We start from the raw sequence: 5255 nt of genomic DNA on the forward strand, positions 1-5255 counted from the left end.
AAAATACCTAATAGTCACAAGTATATGTTAGAGAGAGAATTTGATGTTGCCATAGAAGGGAAAAGTGATCAGCATGTTATAAAACATAAGAATAAGGAATAAAGTTTAATTCCCGAGACTAGGGGCAAAAGTGTAATTATGCAAAAGTTTAAGGGCAAAAGTGTAATTTTTCAAAAGTTTGTATTAAATGTTGTTTTGATGAATGTATGTATTAAATAAGATTAATTTGGCATTATAGATCAAGAGAAATGAGATTCAAGTCGCGATCGAGGAAAAGAAAAGATTGTGGACTAAATTGCAAAATCTTTATATTTTGGTACCAAGGTAAGTTCATGTGCAAATAATGTAGCATAATTGTTATTTTTAAGTTATTGATGTTAATTATATGATATGCTGATTTTTAATCGTGAAATATTATGCTTTGTGGTTAATGTTGAGTAATATGCAAATTATGTTTACTACTTGATAAATATGAATTGCTACCGAGTATCAGTTCCGATATTCCATGGAAGACGGCAAATGTGAGATCGAGGGAAAAAGCCCGTTTGAACCTTAGAAATAGATTAGGATACAAGTTACATGTCACTAGGATGGTTGAGCATCCGAACTCGTTGAGTTGAGTTCGAGTTCACCTATGGATGCGAATGTCCGAACTCGTTGAGTTGAGTCCGAGTTTGTGAGATGTAACTAGGCATCCGAACTCGTTGAGTTGAGTCCGAGTTCACTTATGGATGCGAACGCCCGAGCTCGTTGAGTTGAGTCTGAGTTCACTTAGGGGCGGGTTACATGGTAGCTTGATTACATATGAGGCACTTATGTGCAAATTATCCGTGTATCCGAGTTGTATTCCGATGTGTTCAACGGGTGAAATTTCTAGTGAAATGGAAGAACACTTAAGATGCAAGTGACGTTTTGGTAAGTGTTGTGAAATGGACACTTTGGACAGGTATGTTCTTAACCCTCGGGTTGAAAATAGATACAACAACGATAAGGTGGTAAGATGATGAATGATGTTTAGAAATCTGATATATGTTTTGGTGGTACCATGCTAAAGTTGTTTGGTATATTTGTATTGTTATGTTACTTGTTATTTACATATGAACTTACTAAGCATTTATGCTTACTCCTTCCTTTTCATTCACTGTAGTTTTGAACAAGCCGGCTCAGGAATCGGGACAGGTCGAAAGTTCGATCACACTATCCAAAGGACTTTTATCTTGGTAAATGGCTTGTACAACTACTTAAGTATGGCATGTATAGCAATATACCTATTTTGTGTAAATAATTTTATGATATGGCCATGTTTGGTTGAGAAAATGTTTGATATTGATAACTCACGGTGATGGCTAATTTAGATCATGTTTGATATTATGGAAGTTTAATAGGTTATCTAGTTCATAAAATTCATGGAAAGATGAAACTTGCATTAAAACAGAATATTGCTGCAGCAATGACATGAGTTTGAAAAATCACTAAAAATAGTATAAATGGAAATAAATAATGAGTAAGTTATGAAATTGAATCTTAATGAGTCTATTTTCATGTGGATTGAACAAAATAGGCATATAAATTATATTTTATGAGATATTTAAACTTTTGTGAAACAGGGCCAGAGTGATTTCTGGATCCCCTGTTCTGACTTGACAAATTCATAATAAATTTAAATAAAATAATTAGAAGTTTTTATTTATATTTACAGATTTCTTATTGAGTCTAGTTTTAGGAAACACAAACCTTGTAGTCATTGAAATTCTGTATAGAGAGATATCTGATTCGTAATACACATATGTCAGAGCAGTCGAACCTTGAAACAGGGGAGACTTTAACTAATAAACTGTACTAATTTGCCCAGCCACAAATTCTAGAAAAAAATTAGTAAATATATATATGAGTCTAGATTTAGGGAAAATTTACGGATCTTGATTTCGAGTTTCATAACTTGAGATATGATTTTTCTTGTAACTGTGACGCGAGTAGCTAGAAAGCTGTGAATGTAGAAACAAATGATTTGAAGTTCTTAAATTGATAAATTATGTTCGGTAACCCCTCAAGCTCGACTCCGGTGATGGTCTCGGGCGTGGGGGCATTACATCTAGTCCTCGTGGATACGATATTTCCGGTCTCACCATAACTATACTACTGTTCGATTGGTGTACTTTCCTTAAGTCGACTTTTTAGTTAGTTTCATGACCATCAAGTTTTTGGCGCCGTTGCCAGGGACTAAAATATTAGGAACACTTAATTTTTATTACTTTAGCCATTTTTTTATTTTTATTGCAATTTAAATTTTATTTTGCTTAAATTACTAAATTTTCTTTTATTTACTTCTGGTAGGTTTTCATAGTTTATGGCTGGAAGAAACCTGTCAGGACCTTTACTTTTTGATAGTGAGATCGAAAGTACAGCTCATAGAAACCAAAGAGAAATAAGGCGAAGCCTAGGAAGGGCAAGAGGACGATATTCACACCACAACCGAGCAGATGGCTGATAATCAGAATAATGCCGTTACCCCCTGTGGTTGCTGCAAACCCAGTAAATCAGGATCCTGCCCCTCGTACTATGTACGATTATGCTAAACCTACTTTAATAGGAACTGAATCGAATATAGTTAAGCCTGCTGTGGCTATAAATAATTTTGAACTGAAACCTAACACAATTCAAATGATACAATAGTTTGTCCAGTTTGATGGTTTGCAGGACGAGGATCCAAACACTCCTTTAGCAAATTTTTTGGAATTCTGCGACACTTTTAAAATCGAGGACGTTTCTGATGATGCCATTCGCCTTCGATTGTTCCCATTCTCATTGAGGAACAAAGCTAAATAGTGGTTAAACTCGTTACCACGAGGGTCAATCACTACTTGGGAACAAATGACCGAAAAATTTTTACTCAAATATTTTCTATCGGCTAAAACGGCTAAATTAAAGAATGATATCTCTTCTTTTGTACAGATGGATTTAGAAACTCTTTATGATGCATGGGAGAGTGATCGCGTGATTCGTAACAAGTAATAAATATTTATACTAAAGATCAAACATAGACTAACTATTATCACGACGAAAAGGCAAGCGCACCTATCGAACAATAGTATAGTAATGGCAAGACCGGGATATCGTACCCAGGGGAACCAAAAGTACTAGTAATAACTATCTTTTTATTATCCAATCTAAGAATAAAAGGGTTTATTTATTAAACTAATTATTTATACTAATTAACTGATTTAATTAAAGCAAAAAGAAAATTTGGAAAAAGACTTGAAGGAAAGTAAATGATAAAGACGACACCCAAGGAGGAATCTATCTAGATTTCACTTGTTATCTGACTTTGAACCGGACAATTTATTCACTTGACTTGTCCCGTAGAGATCCCTAAGTTAAGTTATTATCCCTATTCAATACTAATAACGTCTAATCCCTAGATTGAATAACCGAGACTTTTCTCTAATTAACACTTTAGGGTTGCATTAACTCGATCTATGGATCCACTTATTAGGTTTCACCCTAATCTGGAAAAATCTCATAACCCTATTTTTAGGCTTCCTATCAACTCTGCTTAATTATGCCAAATCTACCCTTAGGCAGGGTCTATTCCTCCTCTTCATAAGCACATCAAATCACGAATTAATACCCGAATATTAACTCAAGCATTAAGAACACATAATTAAGAACAAATCAAGTATTTATCATATAGTTCAGATAATAATAACAAGATCCATCATAGGTTTTATCCCTCTTAGGTGTCTAAGGGGTTTAGTTCATAATAAAATAAGAGTACATCACAAAAGTATGAAAATAACAAAACATAAAGAAAACTCTAAAACCCCTGAAGGAATTCTGAGAGAGATCTTCAGTCTTGGAGTAGCTCCGGCTTTTGAGATGGATCGCCTGGCTTCCTTCAAGTAATTCCTTCTAGGTCACACTTAGGGTGTTTATATAGGCTTTTGATTGGCTTTCTTCCTCCCTAAGTACCTTTTTCCTTGTAAAATACAACTCTTTGAAAAAGGGACATGCCCGTGTGCCACGGCCGTGTGACGTGATTACCAGGCTGTGTTCGATCCGTTGAATTGCACACAGCCGTGTGGGCTCAATGGCCAGGCCGTGTGAATCGTGAAAACCTTGGTCGACACCCTCGAAGGCCACGGGCGTGTGAGATGCCCGTGTGGCAAGGCTTAGGCCATGTCATCTTCTTGATTTGGTCTGTTTTTATCCCTTTTTAGCTTGTTTTTGGCTCCTTTCGACTCTTGGTGCTCTCCTGAGTACAAAACATGAAATAACCGGATTAAGAGCACCAAAATCCACAAATTTAGTAATAAACATCCTTAAATATGCTAAGTATTTAGGGTATAGATATGTATAATTTGACATTTATCAAATACCCCCACACTTAAGCATTTGCTTGTCCTCAAGCAAAATTCTCATTTACTGCTATAATTCATTCCTTTCAATCACATAATCATTACTGATAATGTTACAAGTTATTCCACAGAAACTCATACAGTGAGAATTCAATTATAGGGGCATTAAAAGCCTCAAACAATCTAAATCGAATATTTTGATAATAAAACCATAGGTAATCTCCTCCTCTAAGTAATTAACTTTAGTCCTAAATATACAAGAGATGGCATCCTCAGTAAAGATTCACTCAAATCACTCAAAGTGTTTAAGGTTCAAGATTAAGCACTCAATTGTCTAACATGAAAAGTTATTACCATAGGCTTGCATGAAAATCAAATCTCCACCACTTGTAAATGATATGATATACTAATCAAAAGGTCTTTGCATGGTTGTAACGGGGTTTACGTTATAGGTATGGATACAAGCTAAAGAGACAAGGGTTAGAATCGAGATAATTTCAATATGTTACCCCACTATCAAAAACTTAATTACTGAAACACAAAAAAATATCTAGAACTATTTTACATGAGTTCATGCCAACTTTAGCTTGCTGAGAATTACATTTTTTTAAAGAACAAATCAAGTCAATAGATTATAGAAATCATACTTCATGATTCAGTAACAAAAAATGGTGAACATAGTGAGGTAACAATATTAAAATTAATCTCGATAAAAAGGGTAAACTAAGTAAGAAGATTTCAACAATAATGGGTTAATGGGTTAATGATGAGGGTTAATCAATAAAAAAGGTTAGTAGGCTCAAAGGGGGTTCACTAAGCCTTTAATTATGTGGGAAGGCTTTTTATAGAGTAAGTGGGTTAAATCCTAAGTGCCTTTATCATCTCAGTATATCAAATCAT

The sequence above is a fragment of the Gossypium hirsutum genome, chromosome A11, assembly GCF_007990345.1.
Source record: "Gossypium hirsutum isolate 1008001.06 chromosome A11, Gossypium_hirsutum_v2.1, whole genome shotgun sequence".
Classification (NCBI taxonomy): domain Eukaryota; kingdom Viridiplantae; phylum Streptophyta; class Magnoliopsida; order Malvales; family Malvaceae; genus Gossypium; species Gossypium hirsutum.